This window comes from Triticum aestivum, chromosome 5D, assembly GCF_018294505.1.
Source record: "Triticum aestivum cultivar Chinese Spring chromosome 5D, IWGSC CS RefSeq v2.1, whole genome shotgun sequence".
In the NCBI taxonomy this organism is placed as follows: domain Eukaryota; kingdom Viridiplantae; phylum Streptophyta; class Magnoliopsida; order Poales; family Poaceae; genus Triticum; species Triticum aestivum.
In genome coordinates this window covers 139,013,748-139,037,067 of record NC_057808.1, presented here as the reverse complement: position 1 = coordinate 139,037,067, position 23,320 = coordinate 139,013,748, and positions in this window count along the sequence as shown.

The following is a 23,320-nucleotide window of genomic DNA, read 5'->3' as shown; positions in this document are numbered from 1 at the left end:
CTGTGCTTAAGTGTCATCCCTGGATCGGTATGCTGACACACACAGTACTCGAGGATTTATAACAGAGGTAAATCACATGTATAAAGTAACGTAAATACTATTACCTCAATTCAAATAGCGGAAGTAACAACAAGGTTGTGGATTCCCATCAACACCAACGGCAAAGTTGAGTGTAGAAATCGTAACCCTAACGTATCACTTACTCGTCGTAAGATTCCTGCAACATGAGATGTTGCAGCCATGTAGGTCAGTACATTGAATGTACTGGCAATTTCACACTGTAGAGCAATGCTGAATAATGGTTATCACTACATGCATATTTGGCTGGTGGAGGCTCTATGGTTATCATTTGTGTAAAGCTAGTTTTTTCCTACAACAAAGGAATATATTTTATTTAACTACCAAGTTGGTTGAAAATATTGAGAAGGTTCCTCCAACTCAATCCCAAAATAATAATCATTAACCCACTCAAATTAATTAAATAAAGTGTTGAGATCAACATGATAATCCAAGAACCAGATACTCAAGATGTCCATAACCGGGGATACGGCTAATCATGATTAGTTTGTACACTCTGCAGAGGTTTGCGCACTTTTCCCCACAAGACTCTATCTCCTCCGTTGGATTTCTCGCACTACATGGTGTTTGAGAAACAGATGATCGAGACACAGTCTTTCCGAAGCATTAACTCTTTACACTGGGTAGACAGTTACACCTACTTTCCCCTACATTTGCTAGCCTACCACTGAAAGAGGTCACACAACATACTCAACTATGCTTTCCGCTACATCTTCTAGCATGAATAATCTTATGATCCCTTTGAGCCTGGGTGGCATTCCATAGGGTGATCACACGGATACTCGGGGATCCCCTTGGGCAAGCACTGGGTTCTCCAGGTGCCCAGGCAAACCATTGGGTGCTCCAGGGTGCCCCAACCAATCCACCCAGATGTGTATTAAAGTAGCCACCTTAAGTTAAACCTTAGTTAACAATAACTCTCACATCTTCCATGAAATCTCTCATGCCAATCCACGTCTACGAGCATAGCATAGCAGTAAGCATAACGTAGTAATACCCAGGGGTTGAATGCAAGACAATAGGTTCCTGCCTCATTAACTACTTCCCAACCCACATGTTATCAATCCTACTCATGCAATGTTTGAGGGTTGAAACTAATGCATAAAAACTGGGTAACGAAAAGTATGATCAAAGTGTGAACTTGCCTTGTACTGTTGATGAAGATGATTCGCACTCATAACTCCTGATAGTTCTACTCGTCACACTCCGGTCAATCTAGCGTGAGCAAGCAATTGCATACATAAGCACTCATGCAAAAGAATCGAAGAAAAGATCTCGGAAAACTTCGAAAACAGGCAAATAACTCTTGCAACAAAAAACAATTTCTAACAGTACCAAAATTGGGTGAATTTGGCCTTATCAGAAAGTTTAGGTCAAGAGCTTCGATTTGCAAAAAGAATCAACTCAAACAGAGTTATAAAACTCAAGTTACGATCGAAAGAAGATTCAAATCAAATCGGTTTGAATTCAAAATTTAAAACTTTCAAAAACATGTTTAAGTTGTTTTGCTGGAAAGAGGGGATCATAACGAAGAAGTGGGCGTTGGTTTCATTGGATTTGGATAAACGAGTAAAAAGTTGTGAGGGTTTGAAGACCAGGGGCTAAACTGCTAAATAAAATAATTACACCTAGGTCCCTGGCCACGAGAACAGAAACTAAAATACGAACGTTCACTCTTTAGGACTAAACAACGAATACGTTCACTAAAACTACTAACTGGAAAACGTTTACTAACTAACCAGATCCGAAAAAAACCAGATCAGTTTTATAAAACCCAGACTTAACGAAAATCGGACGGCGCAGCGGTTAATACCGGTTAGGGGCGGTTTTCGGCGAAAAACCGGCGGCGGGCGGTTTCGACGAGCGGGGGCTGGCTCCGGCGACGAGGGAGACGGCGGCGGCGGCGTCGGCTGTGAGCGGGCAGGCGAATCTGGGGTCGGCGACGACGGCGGAGTAGTCGGAGAGGAGCGGCTCGGCGAGGTGGAGACGACGGAGGAGTCAGTAGCGGCGGTGGAGCGCGGGGCAGGGCGGCGGAGCTGCGACGGCGGCGGCGAGATGCGTGCAGCGGTGGTGGCGGCGTGAGAGGCGAGATGGGGTCCGGGGTCTCGGGTTATAAAGGCCGGGGCGGAGGTGCTTGCGGGAGGGGGCAGGAGAGTCCAGCCTCGGCACGGACGCCGAGATCGGCAAGGCGGCGATAGCGTACGGGCGGAGGAGACCGACGCCCGGTCGGGGGCGCCCGCGGTCGCGGGGCTGGGCCGCGGCCTGGCGAGAACGGGCCGGCCCAATCGACAGAGATTTTTTTTAACATTTTTTCCAGACAAACAAAAATAATAAAAACAAAATAAATAATAATGTTATATAGGCATATAATATATCAAAATTTTCAGAAAAAGATTTTCTACAGCGTGAACATTTTTCTAACGTTAAATAAAATCCACACAAATTGAAATAAAGCAAAGAGTGCTACTGCTCCAATAAAACCCAATAAATATCATTTTAAAAATACCAAAATAATTTCAAATTTATCTTTCTCCAAGTTTCTGATGTAGGGAATCATTTTACCCTATTTTCCATATATTTGTGTTTGGAGAAAAATAATTTGAATAAAAACCAAATAACCCCAAATTGGAAAATAATTTCAATGGGACTTTGAATTTGATCCTTTTAAATTTCCAACTCATATTTCATATGTTTTGAAGAAGTCATTTTATCTTCTCTCATGAAAGTCATTGAGTTGCTTAAAGTTTCTGAATTTGAAATATTTTCAAATGGAATTTCAAATCTTTTCAAAACCCTTTTCATTTATTTAAATGGAAGAAGTCATGTCATCTTCTCTCTAGGGTTTTGTATTTGAAAAGAATTTGAATTCAAGGAGATCATAAATGCAAAATGAAAGTTTGGGAAAGTCCTTTTATTCTCTCTGATTTAACTTTCAAAAAGTTTCAAATTTAACTCAATTTCACACAAGCAATCAAGCAAACAATCAAAACTATGTATTTAATATAACATTCCAAAATTTAGAATTTTGGGATGTTACAAGTGCCCAGAGAAATTATGCCACTACTGAAAAAGAATTTTTAGCAGTTGTATTTGCTTGTGATAAGTTCATACCTTATATTGTTGATTCTAAAGTAACTTTTCACACCGATCATGCTGCTATTAAATACCTTATGGAAAAGAAAGATGCTAAACCTAGACTTATTAGATGGGTTCTCCTACTAGAAGAATTTGATTTGCATATTATTGATAGAAGGGGAGCTGAGAACCCCGTTGCAGACAACTTGTCTAGGTTAGAGAATGTTCTTGATGACCCACTACCTATTGATGATAGCTTTCCTGATGAACAATTAGCTGTCATAAATGCTTTTCGTACTTCTCCATGGTATGCTGATTATGCTAATTACATTGTTGCTAAATTTATACCACCTAGTTTCACATACCAGCAAAAGAAAAAGGTTTTCTATGATTTAAGACATTACTTCTGGGATGACCCACACCTTTACAAAGAAGGAGTAGATGGTGTTATTAGACGTTGTGTACCTGAGCATGAACAGGAATAGATCCTACACAAGTGTCACTCCGAGGCTTATGGAGGACACCACGCTGGAGATAGAACTGCACATATGGTATTGCAATCCAGTTTTTATTGGCCTGCTCTCTTTAAAGATGCCCGTAAATTTGTCTTGTCTTGTGATGAATGTCAAAGAATTGGTAACATTAGTAGACTTCAAAAATTCCTATGAACTATTCACTTGTTATTGAACCATTTGATGTTTGGGGCTTTGATTATATGGGACCGTTTCCTTCCTCTAACAGGTATACACATGTTTTAGTTGTTGTTGACTACGTTACTAAGTGGGTAGAAGCTATTCCAACTAGTAGTGCTGATCATAAAACCTCTATTAAGATTCTTAGTGAAGTTATTTTTCTGAGGTTTGGAGTCCCTAGATACTTAATGACTGATGGTGGTTCACATTTTATTCATGGTGCTTTTCGTAAGATGCTTGCTAAGTATGACGTTAATCATAGAATTGCATCTCCATACCATCCACAATCTAGTGGTCAAGTAGAACTGAGTAATAAAGAGCTTAAATTAATTTTGCAAAAGACTGTTAATAGATCTAGAAAGAATTGGTCCAAGAAACTTGATGATGCATTGTGGGCCTATAGAACTGCATATAAAAATCCTATGGGAATGTCTCCGTATAAAATGGTTGATGGAAAAACATGTCACTTACCTCTCGAACTAGAACATTGTGACGCCCGGATAATTACGCTACAGTCATCCTCTACTAACGATGCCATGTCACCTCGGTTACTGCTGTTAGTCTCGCGTCAGTTCCAAACCGATTCGGAAGTTCAAATTTAAAATAAAGTCAAACTAGAAAAGTTTTCAAATATTAAAACTAAAATGTTCAGGTTGTGCCAAATAATGCATAGGTAATAGTGGTGGAGAAACCAAAATTTTATAAAATAATTAAATGCACTAAAATAAATAAAACGGTGGCTTAATCAATTGATTAATGCCTCTTGTACTTAATAAAATGGTAGACTATTTTATTTAGGTGCCATAATTAAATGTGGCAGTAGTATATTTAGCTATACTTATTTAGGAGTTGTTTTTGTATTTGTAAAGTTAAAGATAAATTGAAAACTATGGGGAAAACTAAATGAGCAGAAAAGCAAAATTTGTGGAAAAAAAAGATAAAACGAAACAAAAGGAAAAATAGAAACCTAGCTACTGTGCACCTAGGCCTGCTCGCTACAGGACATGCCCAGCCCACCATCGCCCATCACCTTCTCCTGTTCACCGTGACCCCGTGGACGACCTGAGCATGTCCATGGCCAGGGATCGCCACGCGCCGACCATCCGAGCCCCCCGGCGAGTATAAGACCATCCCCGACGCCCTAGGTTCAGCCTCATCCCCACTCCCCCTCGGTCCCCGCTCCCCACGCCCTCTCACTCTTCATTCTGCTCGCCCAAGCGCATCCGTCTCACGCCGTCGCTGTTGTCATGCACTGAAGCACCCCCGGGTCACTCGGACGTGTCCAGCAGGTGTGTCGTCGTCGTCTCCGTCGGCTACTTCAATGAACCTGACCGGAGCCGCCCCGCATCGACCGGATCGAGTCTTCTTCCACCACCGGTCGCCGCCGTTCAGCGCGTCGATCCGCCGCCTCCGCGCTTCCCCCAGCCTCACTGCCTCCCCTGCCGCACCGATCTGAGCTCGCTGACCTTCTCCCCTTGTTCTCCTTCTCTCGTCTGTCCTCTAGCGCACGCCCCGTCGTAGTCCTTCGCTCGCGCCGCCCGTTCTCCCACCGGTGGCCGCAGTCGTCGTGCTCACTAGGGCTGCGCCCGCATCCCACGCGCCCTCTTCGTGGCCGCGCTCGAGCCCCGGCCGCCCCGTGCGCGCCCTGGACTCCCCTGCCGGCACCCGTCCGTGCACGCCCAGCCCGCCCGCCTGCTGCCGCAGCTGCTGTTGCCCTACGCCGCCGCGGCTGCCCGCTGCTCTACCTGTTGCTGCTTGCAGCGCTGCCACTGCCGCTGTTGCTGCCCCGCTACACCAGCCCGCGTGCGCGCACGCCGTGACCCCGCTGGCCTTCTGTTGATGCTGCCTTCCCGTGCCTGCTGCTGTTGACTGCTGTCGCTGCTGCCCTTTCCTGCTGCTGCCTCTGCTTGGTACTGCGTCGCTTGCTGCTGCCTGCTGTTGCTCGTGCGTTGTTGTTGCCGCAGCTGCTGCTCTTTGCTACTGCAGATGCCGCTACTATCTGTTGTCGCTCACGGCCCGTAGCTGTTGCTGGCCATGGCCATGGCCGAGAGTGCATCAGGAGCGTGAGGTGTGTGTGTGTTCGGCTGAGAAATTGCCAAAGGAGGCCGGCCTTCATTTGATTAGTACTAATCCCCTCAAGTACTAATTTCCTACTAACCCACCCCCACTTTGAGTCTATTACGTGTGGTCCCACTAGGTAAATTGTTTAAACTAAAATAACTTTTAACACATAGGAATATTACACTTACATGTGGGTCCTCTAACCCTGTTGACTGGTCAATCATTGACCTGGTCAACAGTCAACCAAACCCCCTGACCCCAATGTCATAGACTATGCTAGGCAACCCCTTGGTACACTTAGAAATTCGGTTTTAATTTCAAATTAAAAATAAATCCAAGAATTTTAGAAAATGATTTAAAACTTTGAAAAGTCATAGAAAATAAACCGTAAGTTAGACGAAAATATTTTGTACCTGAAAGTATCTCAGAATTTCGAGACGAATTTGAAAACGCGGCCCGTTCGTCCGCCGCACGTGTCTAACATAGTGAACCTGCAACTTTCCCCCTTCGGTCCGTTTGTCCGAAAACGCGAAACACCGGGAATACTTTCCCGGATGTTTCCCCCTTTGTCGGTATCACCTCCTACTGCGTTTTAGCATACCTAGCATGGCAAAATACGGGGATGACTTGTGGCTAGGGGTGAAAGGCCAACCAAGATCGGATATAGCTGGTTTTCCGCAAAATCTATTTCAGTAGAGCGTATGATGTCGATGGCCCGAGGTAGAGCACTCAATGGGCTAGGGTGCCTCGTTATGTTTTTTGATGCTTTGTTTGCTCCGTATTTACTGTTTCTTCCCCCTCTTCTTCTCCAGTGGACCCCGAGACCGGCGCTGATGCCACTGAGTACGACTATGGTGTTGACGACCCCTCCCGTCTTGCTAGAGCAACCAGGCAAGCCCCCCCTTGATCACCAGATATCGCCTATTCCTTCTCTATAATGCTTGCATTAGAGTAGTGTAGCATGTTACTGCTTTCGGTTAATCCTATTCTGCTGCATAGCCTGTCATTGTTGCTACAGTTGTTACCCTTACCTGCAATCATAAATGCTTAGTATAGGGTGCTAGTATTCCATCAGTCGCCCTACATTCTTGTCCGTCTGTCATGCTATACTACCGGGCCGTGATCACTCGGGAGGTGATCACGGGTATATACTTACATACATATTATATGATACATGTGGTGACTAAAGATGGGTCGGCTCGTAGAGTACCCGCAAGTGATTTCGATGTGGGGGCTGAAAGGACAGGTGGTTCCATCCCTGTAGTGGTGGGCCAGGGTTCCCGACGGCCCCCGACTGTTACTTTGTGGCGGAGCGACAGGGCAGGTTGAGACCACCTAGGAGAGAGGTGGGCCTGGCCCAGGTCAGCGTCCGCGGTTACTTCAAAATAACACGCCTAACGAGATCTTGGTATTTGATCTGAGTCTGGCCACTAGCCTATACGCACTAACCAACTACGCGGGAACAGTTATGGCACTCGACGTCGTGGTACCACCCGAGGCCTTCTGGATGTCAGCGACTGAGCGGCGTGCGCCGGGTTGGACTGGAACGCCTGCTCTTGTATAAGGGAGGCTAGGTCTGCTCACCGGCCGCGTTTGCAACATGCAGGTGTGCAATGGGCGATGAGCCAAGACCCCTGCGCGCATAGGATTTAGACCGGCGTGCTGACCTCTCTGCTGTGCCTAGGTGGGGCTGCGACATGTTGACCTTTCGAGGCCGGGCATGACCCAGAAAAGTGTGTCCGCCCAAAGGGGATCGAGCGTGTTGGGTAATGTGGTGCACCCCTGCAGGGAAGTTTATCTATTCGAATAGCCATGATCCTCGGTAACAGGACGACCCGGAGTTGTACCTTGATCTTAGGACAACTAGAACTGGATACTTAATAAAACACACCCTTCCAAGTGCCAGATATAACCCGGTGATCGCTCTCACACAGGGCGACGAGGGGAGGATCGCCGGGTAGGTTTATGCTATGCGATGGTACTTGGTGAACTTACCTTCTACTCTCTTCTACATACTGCAAGATGGAGGCTACCAGAAGTGTAGTCTTTGACAGGACTAGCTATCCCTCTCTTATTCTGGCATTTTGCAGTTCAGTCCATTGATATTGCCCCTTTACACAAATACCCATGCATATGTACACTACAAAAAAAAGACACATCAGTGACATTTTGGGCCGAACGAATTTTTTTCTGCCATACATATGACACTTCTATGACGATAATTGTGACAAAACACGGTATCATCATAGATGTGGTGGGCTCCTACTTCTATGACAAAAATCATGACAGAAAATGGGCTTTTCGTCCTGGGCGGGCCGGAGACGCAGCGGCATGACATTCTTTGGGCCGTCCATGAAGGAAAAAACCATGGTAGAAGTGAGGGCGAGGAAAATTTTGGGGAGTTCCCGGTTACGGTGGGAGGTCGGGGGCCGAGCGATGCGCGTTTCTCTTGTACACATATGCATGTGTGTGCGAGGCGTTGGCTCTAACTGAACCCGAGCGAGGCGTTGGGCTCTAACTGAACCCGAGCGATTGCACTGCAGGCTACGCGTTACTGAACCCGAGCGATCGATTGATGGCTGTTAACTGAACCCGATCGAGCGATTCCTTCGCTACTGCTGCTAACTAAAGCCGATCGCTGCTGCCTCTGGATGAACAGTGAGCGTTGCTGGGGGGTTTGGATGAACAGTTCCTGGTGGGGGTGGATGAACAGGACCCCGATCGATCAAGCCGGTTGGGGCTGGATGAACAGGACCCTGTGGAGGGCAGGATGAACAGGACCACCCCGTGGAGGGCAGAATGAACAGTAGATGGTGGAGGGCTGGATGAACAGTAGCCCGTGGAGTGGTGGTTGAACAGGAGCCTGTGGAGAGGGCTGGTTGAATAGTAGCCGGTGGAGTAGCGCGTGGTGGAGGCTGGATGAACAGGAGCCCGTGGATGAACAGTCGCAGGTGGAGGCTGGAGGAGGTCAACGGTGGATGAACAGTAGCCCGTGGAGGCTGGAGGGGGTCGACGGTGGAGATGAACAGTATCCCGTGGAGTCCCGTTTTGCGGTACGCCACACCCCTCCCGATGAACAGGACCCCATTTCGACTGTAGCGCTCCAACACAAGTCCGTTTCCTCCGTTTTGCGGTACGCCACACCCCTCCCGATCAACAGGACCACCGTTTCGACCGTAGGAGGTCTGTTACCTCCGTTTTGCGGTATGCCAGACCCCTCCCGATGAACAGGATCCCATTTCAAACGTGGCCGGTCGAACACAAGGCCGTTTCCTCCATTCTGCGGTACGCCGGGCCTCGTTTCCATCGGCTGTTCCGTCCAAGCCCTCCCGATGAACACGACGACGCATTCCGTTCCGACCCAGCCGGTTGGCTCCCACGCGTTCCGTTGCCTCCCGATGAACACAACGCGTTCCGTTGCCTCCCCATGAACACGAAGCATTCTGTTGCCTCCCCATGAACACGACGACGACGCTGTTTCTCCATTCCGACCCAGCCATGCCCTGGCCGTACGTATGCGCGAGTAGGCATTCGAGACCCCGCCCATATGTACACATACGTGGCCGTATTTTTTTTCTTGCACCCTGGCCGCTGTACGTACGTGTACATGCTACGTGCGCGCCTCTACTACGACACGTACGCGCCTCTACTACGACACGTGCGCGCCTCTACATCCACCAGTATATATGTATGTACACGTTCGCGACCAGAATGACAACGCTACGTACCCTTCGACCAGGTGGGTCCCGACTGTCAGGCACTTCCTTGCCTGCGAAGATGTAGCTGGTGGGTCCCAACAGTCAGGGGGGCGAATCATTTTTTTTGCCCGGACGCACTTCCTTGCATGCGAAGATGTAGCTGGTGGGTCCCAGCAGTCAGGGGCAAACGTTTTTTTCGCGAAATATGGTGGCCCGTCCGGTGGGTCCCAGCTGTCAGGTGGAGGAATAATTATTTTGCACGTAATAAGGAGGCACTTCCTTGCTGCGGCCGTGGACCCAGCTGTCAGCCTCTCCACGTATAGTCCACGTCCGATGGAAGCCGTTCCTTGACCACGTTGACCACGCCGCACCGAGAGCACCAGGGCGGTGGACGACGGCGAGGCCTAGGAAGGGGACGACGCGGAGCCGGGGAAGACGCGACAGTGGATGCCCACGCGTAGAGGAGTACGAGGGTTCACTGGTTCGCTGCGGTGTGAGGCTGCCGTCGGCGCAGAATAACAGGGGGTGTGGGTGAGTAGAGGGATGGCCTAGCCAGCGGTGGGAGTAGTAGGGGGCGGTGAGGCCTCCGCCGCATCGCAGCCGGCCACGGGAGGCAGGAGCACGAGGCACGACCGACGCTGGTTTGGGCGGCTGGAGCAAGAAGACCAGAGGTTGAAGAAGCACTACGGCCGTTGGATGGACATCGTACGGTCACTGGAGCTAGAATCGTGCATATTGACTAAGTTGACAAAGCCCTCCGTCCCCGTCAACTTAGTAGGCCCACAAGTCAGCCTGCCACTATACTGGGTCCCAGCTAACAGGGGGAGTATTCATTTTTTTTGTGCGTAATAAGGAGGCACTTCCTTGCGTGCGAAGATATAGCTGGTGGGTCCGAGCTGTTAGCGGCGGTAACGTTTTTTCGCGAAATACAGAGACCCTTTCGATGGGTCCCTGATGTCAGGTGGAGGAATCATTATTTTGCGCGTAATAAGGAGGGATTTCCTTGCGTGCGGCCGTGGACCCAGCTGTCGGCCTCTCCACGTACAGTCGACTTCAAATGCATGTCGGTCGTTGACCACGTTGACCAGGCCGCGCCGAGAGCACCAGGGCGGTGGACGACGGCGAGGCCTAGGAAGGGAATGACACGGAGGCAGGGAAGACTCGGCGGTTGTTTCCCACGCGGAGGGGAGTACGACTGTACGAGGGTTTACTGGTTCGTCTGCCGTCGCCGTAGAATAACACCGGGTGTGGGTGAGTAGAGGGATGGCTAGGCCAGCGATGGGAGTACGGTGGGGCGGTGAGGCCTGCGCGGCAGCACAGCCGGCCGCGGGGAGGAGGGAGCAGACAGTCCCGCCGGCGCTTGTTTGGGCGGCTGGAGCAGGAAGAGCAGAGATTGAAGAAGCACGACCGCCGTTTGATGGACATCCAACAGTCACTGCTTGTGTGTCAACCTTTTATGTAGGAAAGCCTCAAATCTATGGAAAACAACATACAACCCATCTGCCATTATTTCTAATAATTTACAGCCCATTTGCTAATTCTTAAGGTTTTTTTTGGAGCCCATATTCTTTTTGTTAGCATTACAGCCCATATTGTGGCCACGGTTAAAAAATTATACGAAATTTTGCATATTTCGGTGCGGTCCGAACTGTTTTTAATCCCGAAATTTTGACTCACATTCAAACTGATTTTAAAAATAAAAGTATATCAATATAAAATCCAACAAATTCTCCACGCATAAAAATTAATGTAATTTAAAATCTCGAAAAAAAAAATATTTGAAACTAATTGCCGGTTTGATGTGTTTTAAAAATGTACAACCCATTTCTCATTACTGATAGGCCATTTTCTCGGCCAGCCGAATGAAGCTCTTCTCGTCTTGAAAGATTTGCAGCCCAACAGGCCTGACAAAGCGACTTACTTGGCAAATCACAAAAAAACAGGGCTGTGGCCGTGGGCCCAGCTGTCAGCCTCTCCACGTACAGTACTCTTCCGATGGAAGTCGGTCGTTGACCACATTGACCACGCCGCGCCGAGAGCACCAAGACGGTGGACGACGACGAGGCCTAGGAAGGGGACGACGCGGAGCCGGGGAAGACGCGGCAGTGGATGCCCACGCGGAGAGGAGTACGAGGGTTCACTGGTTCGGCTGCGGTGTGAGGCTGCCGTCGCCGCAGAATAACAGGGGGTGTGGGTGAGTAGAGGGATACCCTGGGCTAGCGGTGGGAGTAGTAGGGGGCGGTGAGGCCTCCGCGACATCACAGCCGGCCACGAGAGGCAGGAGCACGCGGCACGGCCGGCGCTGCTTTGGGCGGCTGGAGCAAGAAGACCAGAGGTTGAAGAAGCACTATGGCCGTTGGATGGACATTGTACGGTCACTGGAGCTAGAATCGTTCATATTGACTAAGTTGACAAAGCCCTCCGTCCTCGTCAACTTAGTAGGCCCACAAGTCAGCCACCCACTATGGTGGGTTCCAGCTAGCAGGGGGTATTCATTTTTTGGTGCGTAATAAGGAGGCACTTCCTTGCGTGCGAAGATATAGCTGGTGGGTCCGACCTGTCAGCGTGGGGAACGTTTTTTTCGCAAAATACAGAAGCCCTTCCCACGTACAGTGCACGTACAGTGCGTAATAAGGAGGAACTTTCCTTGCGTGCGACCATGGACCTCGTGAGTCCCAGCCGTCAGGCTCTCCACGTACAGTCCTCTTCCGATGACTCTCGTATGTTGACCATGCCGCGCCGACCGCACCGAGGTGGTGGACGACGGCGAGGCCCCAGACTGGAATGACCCGGAGATGGGGAAGACACGGTAGTGGAGTCATAGACGGAGAGGAGTGGGAAACTTGACTGGTTCGGGTGCGGGGTGGGCCTACACTCGGCAGAGAATAACAGGAGGTGGGGAGTGGAGGGATGGCCTGGTCGTCGGCGGGGTAGCGTTTCACTGAGGAGCGCAAAACAACGCCGCTGGACGCCGAATGCTGGAGCAGGCGGTTCCGGCAGCGCTGGGGGAAGAAGACGAGAGATTGAAGAAGAATGCCAGATGTTTGGATGTAAATCCAATGCCTTCTTAGGCTTCGACCTACTGGCCCACATGTCAGCCAGTCCATTTGTTTTTTTAGTCCATTTGGTGGGCTGGGTGAAACAATGATGTAGCATCTATGCAGCCCGTTTAAATCCCATTTGCATTTTTCTCGAAATCCGCGGACGTGCTAGGCTGGGTGAAAATATCATGTTGGGCTAGACGGAGAAATGTTATAAAAACGTAAACACATGATTGCACGTCAGTAAAATCTTTGCAAGCTTATGTACGCAATCACTAGGAGTTAACCTGCCAAGTTATATATAAACAATTATTATTATTATTTTGTAAGAACTTTCAATTTACGAAATAAAATATCATTTTAATTTGATGAGTTAATAGTATGTGGGGTATTATTATTTTTAGGCTAGATGTGGGACAATTGAGTTGGTTCTAGGGGAAAGTACTGGGAGAAAACTCAGTTTACATCAAAAAAGAAAGTGGGAGAAAATTCAGAGACCTACTGGGTCCACCTAAGGAGGGGAATATGTTGGGAGGAAGGAGATTCAAAGCACGGCAGCCGAGTGAACTAGTTTTTTTACGGACAAGTGAACTAGTTTACATACATAAGCAAATAGCCACTAAAAAAAGCAATCAGGTTAATGGGTTCTTAAAAGAAATATTTCGGACAAAACAGATAATTACGACACATAGGCTAATGCATGAAACACTCAGATGATAAAGGTGCTTATAAACAGATAAAGTACAACATCTAGACCTTCCTGGCACGCTTGATCATGACGTTGCGGCTGTCCGTGTACTCGTCGGTTACGGGAAGCAGACACGCCCTCATGTCCAAGATCTGCCTGTACATGTAATAGCATGCGTATGCGTCCTTGGCCGCGTAGGTTATGTAGGCTAGATTCAGAGGTACCTCCCACGTGTTCAGGTCGTCTTCTTTCATGTTGGCGTATCCGGGGTCGATGATGGTCTCAGCGAGGTCAACCACGGAGTCCTTCTCCTGCCCGTTGCTGATGATCTTGTATTGCTTCTGGATGTCGACAAGCTTGTTGCACCAGATGGCCGAATCGTCGAGTTCTTCCTTCTCTCCACCGTAGCGAAGGTGCAGTTGGCGCTGCCGATGAAACGGGCGAATGCTCCAGAACCTGGTGCAGCCATAGGACTGAGGCGAGGCTGAGCTTCACCGAGTCCGTATCGTTGGTGTACATCACATTCAACTTGGTGCAACCATAGGACTGAATGGCGAACTCTAAGAGGAACTCCTTGCTGAAGTCCATATCCAGCAGGCTCACCCCTCGGATCGCCATTGGAGTCTCTTCGAGTGAACGAGTGTGTAGGCGGCGGCAGTAGTTCGTTTTTCAGCTCTTGGGGAACTGGATTCAACAGTAAGCTGAGTGTGTACAGGCGACAACAGTTACTACCCCTCCCTCGTCCACTGCACGCCCGGCAGAAGATGCACCCTCGGCCACACGTCGGTTCACGAGCGGGTCTGTATTGGTACTGTAATAACAGGACTTAGTGGTCACTTTACTTAAATTTAATTAGCTTTAATAGAAATTTTTACTTAAAACAAGCAATGCATTCGCTCGTTCTATCAGTGCCACAGGATCAACATGCACAACAATTAGAATTATTATTCCCAGGACGCTCACGATCAGCACATTTGTCGCACTTTCACAAAGATAATACTACCAAGTTTGAACTGTTTGTTATGGTTGTTGTCCTCTGCATCATCATGCCGTGTTTCCCAGCTTGCAAGATTCAGAACCAACAAATAAGATCCAAATAATAAGTACAACAAAGATGCCTACACATCTCATTGATTCCCAGCTTGCAAGATTCAGAACCAACAAATAAGATCCAAATAATAAGTACAACAAAGATGCCTACACATCTCATTGATTCCCAGCTTGCAAGATTCAGAACCAACAAATAAGATTCAAATAATAAGTACAACAAAGATGCCTACACATCTCACTGATTCCCAGCTTGCAAGATTCAGAACCAACCCATTAGAGCCTTTTGATAAAGTGAATATCGGGATTAAATCCATCTTGGCTAGCCATGTCATACAATCGAAGAACTTGGCGAATGCTCTTGACCGTCACAACATCTGTAGTTGAGTATTCCTGTTTGCACAGCGCAGATAATAAAGAGCATGATTACTATAATAGTGGCACTAGTGGAAGTCAACCTGTAGCTCCACTCGATGATACAATTCATGCCACTTTTTCTGCAGTTCGCTTGAAATGAAGCAAAGATTGCATCATTCAGCTACGGCTCATCTTGCAAAGGCTAATAAAATGTTGCACGAGATTACCAGCAGAATTTGACAGAGATTTTGGAAACTCCAATCACCATTTTGTGCAGTTCCACCAAAATTAAGAGATGTTGCCCATGTAACATTTTAGTTGAACTGCACAAGTCACTCATTCCAAAAAAGTGTTTTGTGCAGTTCACCGAAAGGTCACAATAGCAACAAGGTGAAATTGATATCCCTATCTGCACAAAAATATAGAAAGTAAACAGTTGCTGGTCAATAAGAATATACGAAACATATACAAAATGAAAAGAAGCATCTTAATTATGTTCATGGCAGTCACGCAAGGACAGTAGAAATTTTAAAACGTCAGCAATGCTTCATGTTACCAGAAGCATTACGATCAACAATGAGATTCCTCAAATATGGGATTACTTTAATGGTGGCATTGCTTGTTTACCAGACACAGTAAATCAACAGCAGCTAAAGAGTTGGTTTAAGGGTATGGGACCGTGGGGACACCAGGACACTCAGCAGCGTAAAGGAGCGACTTACTTATCATACTGGGGAAAACAGCAGGAGTGCCATTTGTAACACAGTTTAATTGCATCTTATCACTGGAGGCATTAGATTAACAATAACACTGGTTAGACATGTCCCTAAGGTAACAGTGTGATCGCTTCATTTTACATGCGCCCTTACATTAACAACAGCAAAAGGTTGGTATAAGGACATGCGATAGTGGACGCATCAGCACAATGTACCTACAAGGAGGCATAAAGTGGTGATGCCGAGTTTGTTCATGCTATGTGAGGGCAGCAAACCTAATCCTGGAGACCTTGTACTATGTGAGGGCAGCAAATCTAATCCTGGAGACCTTTTACTATGTGAGGGCAGCAAATCTAATCCTGGAGACCTTTTACTATGTGAGGGCAGCAAATCTAATCCGGGAGACCTTTTACTATGTGAGGGCAGCAAATCTAATCCTGGAGACCTTTTACTATGTGAGGGCAGCACATCTAATCATGAGACCTTTTACTATGTGAGGGCAGCAAATCTAATCCTGAGACCTTTTACTATGTGAGGGTAGAAAATCTAATCCTGGAGACCTTTTACTCTGTGATGGCAGCAAATCTAATCCTGGACATACTCTGTTGACTTGTCCACCAGCTGCCACTTTCTATCCTTTTTTCAACCAATAATAGATCTGTTCCTTATCCAGTTTGTACTGCGTTTTCCCATTATTTCCCTTTTCAACCAAGAGACCGGTTGGGTATCCGGTCTCTACTACTTTCACCATATTATTTCCTCTTTGAATCAAGTCCTAGATTCATGCTACAACTTTCCCCCCTTTCTTCGTTGTTTGAACAAAGCCCTATATTCGAATGCATGAAGTAGCTTTACCTCTAATAATACTAAAAATTTAGGTGGCTTTGGAAGAGCTGATGGGAGTAGAAAAAGATGCACATGCAGACACGTGGGGAGCTGGGGCAGTAGAGCAAGGCCGCTTTTGAAGAACTTATACCTGAGGGTCGCCGGGATGTCGGCGGCGGCATGTCGGATCTGCAGACAATATGGCAGGGAGGAAGAAGGGTCGGAGGACCTCCCGAGCCGGCGCTGTGTCGGAGAGAACGGCACGAGCAGAGGATCGGGCCCCTCCGACAGCTGTGGGTTTCCTCCCTCGGCGGCGATGACCGCGTGAACGATGCACCTTTTAGTCCTCTACACACACCGGCCGAAGGGATCTGGCCGGATCTGTGACCAGCGGTGAGCAGAGAGAAAATGTCGCTACCGCTGTCTTGTTTATATCTGGAGAGGATGAGAGAATGAAGAGAGCAACCCTAGTAAAGCAAGCGCTCAGGCCCCTGCGTCCATATATAGTGGAGTGATTATCTTTTTTCTCTCCACAACAAGCGTTTCAATTTGTGTACGTGGCATTAAAGAAAAGAAACTCTCTATTTAAGGTGACTACTGTACGACTCCTACTTACTACTAGTAGTATTACAGTATTGTTCACTTGTGCTCCCCGCCCCTCCATTCATTGAACAACCCCACGGGTGAATAAACATACAGTAAGTACTGTATTTATATAGAATGAACAAGCTCGAACTATTTTCGCGTAGTTAAAATTTGAGGGCGGGGCTTTTCCCGGGCAGTACGCGCGGCAGTTTTCGGGTAGGCGGTTTGACAGAGAGGCGAGGAGGGTGAGCGAGTGGGGCTGTGCGATTTGACGGCGCGTTACTGCTGGAAAGACTTGTGATATGACCACTCACTATAGTCATGAATTACTGGCGCTCCGACCGGGGTGATACCCCCTTCCGTTCTGCGCTCTAATCAGGTGCATGACACGTCGACCTGGATGCTGGCTCTCCCACATGTCGGAGTAGTAAGAAGGAGCAAAGAATGATGCAGTATATACTAGTACTATACTAGAGTACTACTCAGGTCGGAGGAGTGCGAACCACGGCAGCCCAGTGAACCAGCAATGCGAACCACGGTAGCCCAGTGAACCAGCAGTAGAAAACAATGTGGTGATATGACCATAAAAAACAATGTGCTACGGTCCACACTGTAGCATGTACAGTAACACTCCTCTTTGTTTGGATCCCTGAGTTAGAGCTAGTTTGGGTTGAAATAGCCTCAAATTATCGAAACAAGAGGGGTTAGTTTGAGCTAGTTTGCTCTAACCCTGCTAAAAAACTAGCCCGGTGGAGAGGTTCTAATTGGGTTAGTTATCCTTGGGCCCACTAAAACAGAACTAAAAATATCTCCCCTGCCCGCACCAGATCGCTCCCCCCTCTCGCACGACTCCTCTCTGTTCCCCATAGGGCCGCTCGCCCTCTCTCTCCTCCGGCCACCCTCTCCTTCCGGCCTCCGCCGCCCTACTCCGGCCGCCCTCTCCCTCCGGCCTTCGAAGGTCGCCCCGCTCCCCCTTCACCAGTCGTTTTTCTCCCTCTGTCATGCGCGGCGGCGGCGCATCTACCAGGGAGGTCGCGAGAGGGGTGAGTTTGTTCGTTCGTTCTCTGTCTCACGGCCATATCATTGATCTTGCTTGCTCTAGTGCTAATTCTGATTTGGAAAGGTAGATCCTGATCAAACTTGGTATAGATTTGTGGTGCACGCATGGAATTGTTTGATGCTGCTTGAGGAGGTAATAAATCTTTCTAGAGGCCCAAAGATTCAGGTCACCTTTCTAGGTATTTCAATTTCAGGCTTGCATTATTTCTAGAGGCCCAAAGATTCAGTTCACCTTTCTACGTATTTCAATTCCAGGCTTGCATTATTTCTAGAGGCCCAAAGATTCAGTTCACCTTTCTAGGTATTTCAGTTTCAGGCTTGCATTATTTCTAGAGGCCCAAAGATTCAGTTCACCTTTCTAGGTATTTCACTTTCAGGCTTGCATTATTTCTAGAGGCCCAAAGATTCAGTTCACCTTTCTAGGTATTTCAGTTTCAGGCTTGCATTATTTCTAAAGGCCCAAAGATTCAGTTCACCTTTCTAGGTATTTTAGTTACAGGCTTGCATTATTTCTAGAGGCCCAAAGATTAAGTTCCCAGTCGGCGGCAAGCGGCCCTGCTACCCATGCCGGTGTCGACCTCAACTCGCAAGGGCCGGCGTCGGAGGGGTTCCCGGGGCTTGGGCTCTACAGAGCCTTCCTCCAGAGCAACGATGGCGAGCTCCTCCCTCGGTGCGTGAGGGGCTCCGGGCTCCCTCCCTATCGTGAATGACTTCCGTGATGAGTTAGCTCATTCTTTGTTTCATGAAGTGTTTTTTTATTTTGTGAAGCTTGATTGACGACATGTATGTTTAAGTGGGATATCTCATTTGTATGGACAAAGTAAAAATTATAATGTTTTGCATGCTTGATTTGTATAGATGGTTTGTTTATGTCAATTGTGAGCGGGAGGAGGCTACAGAAGAGCCGGCCACACCAAGAGGGTGCTTGGATCCAAGGGACTTATTTTAGTCTGACTAAAAATAGTCTCTTTAAGAGGCTAAAGTTCCAAGCACCCCTGACTAAAGAGGGGCTAAAACTAGTCTTGAGACTAAAAAATTTTAGTCAGGGGTACCTACTAAAATGTGTATTAGTCCTCTCTCTCCTCAGTTAACTCCTCTCCTTTAACACAGGCGAGTTCTGGATTGGAGGGTTTGGAGGATAATAAATGCTCATTAACTTGATTTTAGTCTCTTTAGTATTTGGATCCAAGCATGGGTGAGGCTAGCAAGTTTTAGTCCCACTACTTTTAGTCATGGAACTAAAACGTATCCAAGCACCCTCCAAATCCGGCAGGAAATAGGGTCCAAAGTAGTTAAATGATTGAGATAGAGCATTTATTGTCAATCTAACCCTGCCATCCATACACCTCTTTGGTTTAGAGTTAGTTCGGGGTTAGAATCTAAGTCTAACCTCTAACTGAGTTAGAGTTCTCCTCGTCTTGGTTCATCGCCATCATACTTTGCCCATTCCTGTGTTTTTAGTATCCTGCGAATCAAAGAGGCCCTTTTTTGCGGGAAAAATCAAAGAGGCCCTTAGACTGGTTTCGGTCCGGTCATTTTTTATAAACGTGTTATGTCCAAAATTTAATGAACGTGCTCCGGTTTCCACGAAAATAATCCGGTTTCATGTAGTAATTCATTCATTTATTTATTCTTCTGCGGGGGGTTTGCATGTAATTCGTGAGGTCTGAAATGTAAAGTACCCCGGCATATGCTCCGAGTCGTGCATGCACTACGACCCGGATGCTCTATGTTCCACATGTCGGTGAATGGGAGCACGTGGAAATAGCCTAGGAGTACATATAGGAGGATAAATGCGTGAAATAATATGTACTGTGAAGCGTAGCCGCGGTTCAAAAAGGATACCTAAAGTGATGGCAGCTATAGGTCGCACGCACCCAACTAGTGGTACTAGACATACGACTAATTTTTCCCTCAAAAAAAAAAGAGGCACGAGTGCTCAGTACTCCTATTCTCTAAACACGAGTCCCATTTGAAAACAGCGTCCGTGCTACAGCTAGCTCTCCTCCCTCGTTTCTCTCTTCTAATTCTAAACTTGGCCGACGCCCGGTGGGCGGGGTGGGTTTGCTCAACTGGGGCCCCACCTCACAGTGAAAACGTTACGACTGGAATAAAAATGCCATATACTCCCTCCATTCATAAATATAAGCCTTTTTAGATACTATTTCAAATGGAATACAGCATACAGATGTATGTAGACATAGTTTAGAGTGTAGATTCACTCATTTTGCTCCGTATGTAGTAGTCACTTGCTGGAATCTTTAGAAAGACTTATATTTGGGAACGGAGGGAATACTATACTAATAAAACATTAAGGCCACGAGGCGATGCAGTGCTGGTTACAGGAGGCAAGAAGAGATGCATCCATCGACGACGTCCACCTCCTCAACTCAGGGCGCCGGCCCACCGAATGGCGCCTAAGTAGCAGCGGCTTTCGTGGCCAGGTCGACGTGCTTCTGAACAATGGCGTCCAAAGATTCCAGCCGCTGGAAGAAGGCCAACGTCTTTCTATCCTCGCTTGCCTTGTAGTGGCCTATGTAGACGATTTCCTCATAGACGTGGATGTGCACGTCGACGGTTTCTTGCATGGCGAGGCACTGCGCAGCGAGCGCGGCCTCGAGGTGCACATTCTTCGTCGCGACCTCCGGCACCTGCAGGGCCACCAGGGCTTGAAAGAGTTCGTCACCATGGAGGCCGATGAGGGTGGCAGGCAATGAGGAGCCTGGGCGCGCGGGCTGGAGCAGTACAGCAAGGTCGTCCGCACGCTTCTTAGCGGCGGTGAACTTGCGGATGGAGTTGACCATCATGTCGTCCATGCGAGAGGCGAAGCCGGCGTCGGTGAGGGCTACGATGCCTGCGGTCGCCAGCACCGTCTGGAAACGCTGCACGATGCGGGGCCGCAGGCCGGCGCCTTGGATGATTTGGCACAGCCGACTGCCGCTCGCGTCCATCGCCTCCATAGGTGCTCGTGGCTTCTAGTCACTTGGTCTTGGATTGGAGTGAGCAGTGTTGCGCAGAGCCTTGGGAGTAGATGGATTGGAGTGGTGGGGCGCCTTTATTATATGAGAGTCCAAACTGTGTTGCATTCACATCGTGCTGGCTCTATTCTGCTTCTCCAATTAATTCCCTCTGCATGTAATTGAGGATGCATCATTGACCGTTCAATGTCTCGGGAACCGCTACCCTCTCCCTCCTTGGCATTCAAGCACCTATGGTGACTTCGTAAATTTCAAGATGATAGTGTCGTGCGTGTGTGCGTTCATAGGGGTGAGTGTATGCGCGTGTATATGAGCGCTTGCGTCTGTACTGTGTAAAAAAACGTAAATGCGTGTCAAAAAGAGACTAGTCAGTATACTCAATATTGTGCACCTCGGAGAGGAAAACGATAGAACTAGTACGTATTTATTTACGGTGCAGATACACTCATTTTGCTCCATATGTACTCCGTCTCGGTGTAGTCTAGTCACTTGTTGAAATCTCTAGAAGGGCAAATACTCCTTTCTGGTTTACAGGGCTATACTAGCAAGTAGTTGTACGTACTAGTACAATAGTGGGCTCACATAGCAATTTTGTCTGATGCAAGAGCCTGGCTATATGCGTGCTCCAATGTTCGCAACTGCAACGTTCAGTTTGCGCTTGGCTCTTCGCCTCTTCGAGAAGACGAACAATGATGTTACTACTACTGCTTCTATAGTGTCGAATCCACTGCTGCATGTCCGTCCACCGCGAGCGGGACAGAAAGCTTGTTGTAGAAGTACTACTAAGAAAAAGCCTGTCCTCGTTTGCGAGCAAGCGCGCGCATGGGTGAGGGAGAAGGCGTAGGAAAATCAAGCTTCTCCTCGTTGTACGAGTTGACGCGACACATCATAGCACTGGCCCCACATGCTTGCCTCTAAACTTGGCTGAAAGAGCCGCAGGGTACAATATATTTGCTGCAACCTCTAACATTTACCCACCACAAATTAAAATATATGTGGCCGTATGCATCGTTCTGATGCAGAGGCCGGGGAGTCCCCCCTTTTCGAAAAAAAATAAATTAAAATATATATTCCTGTCTTGACCAGATGAGCGTGCAAACTACAATCACCAGGGTGTCAGGTAGGGCCAGAAGACTATTTTAATTTTTTTTTTAAACTTCGAGACGGCCACATAGCATGGAGCCGACCCCAACGATTTTAAGCTTACAGGCACGGTGCACGCTATCCTAGACTACTCTACACATGAAACAACCACACGAGCGTCCGGGCTACGCTTGGCTCTTCGCCTCTTCGGGAAGTCGAACAATGATGGAGTACTACTGCACTGGAGGAGTACTACAGTACGCTTCTGGCCATTTGACACCGATTGAACTGTTGCATGTCCACCGTGTGCGGGAGGGAGAGCGTGTAGCAAAAGCTTGTCCTAGTCTTGCCAGCCACCACGCTCATGGGCGAGGGAGGGACGCTCCTGCCTTTGTGTGTATGACAGGTGGGCCCTACAGGTGTGTGGCCAACCTGTCATACAGCCAAAGGCAGGTGCAGTTAAGGCCGCGAGGGAGAGGATAATCAAACTTCTCGTTGATGTACGAGTTGACGCGACACATCAAAGCACTGCACTCGATATATTTCAATAATTTGTGTTTACTGATGCATTAATTACAACACATGCATGCATGCCGTGACTCTCCTTTTGATACTTGCATGTGTTGATTTAATGCACCTTGAAGTAGTATAAAATATGTGACGGTAAAGCTTTGTAATACCCCAACCCAAGTCGAGAGATGGTTGTGCACGAGGAGGGCGAGATCATGCAGACCGAACAGGACCCGACGATGGAGCTCTCTAAGGTCTCGATGGACCTCACCGTGCTCCACTGCCCCTTGTGCCTCCGCCCCTTGACGCCTCCAGTGTATGAAGTTCGAATACGCCTCATCCGTTCGGCTGATTGAGCAAGGTGCAGGTTTCTTGATTGATGTGTTGTTCGATTGATTTCTGCAGTACAAGGGAGGGCACCTGGCCTGCGCGGACTGCCGCGTCGAGCGCCCCGGGAACCAGCGGTAGTGCCAGAAGTGCGAGCGCGGCGGTGGCTTCGATGTGCGGAACATGGCGGTGGACTCCGTCCTTTCGTCGGTGAGGGTGGAGTGCCCGCACGAAGGCTGTGGGCTCTACGTCACTTACCACAAGCTCGCCGATCACCAAAGCGTGTGTCCGCTCGCGCCCTGCAAATGCACCGTGCCCGTCTGCGGCTACGAAGGCCCACCGCCGGCGCTCTACCACCACATCAGCACCGCGCATCCCATGCCCGTGCACAGGATCCAGTACGGCAAGGTGCTCCAGCTGCAAGTGCCACTGTCGGAGCCACGGCTCTTGCTGTTCGCGGAGGAGGACCGCCGCGCATTTTTCTTGGTCGGCGGCGTGCT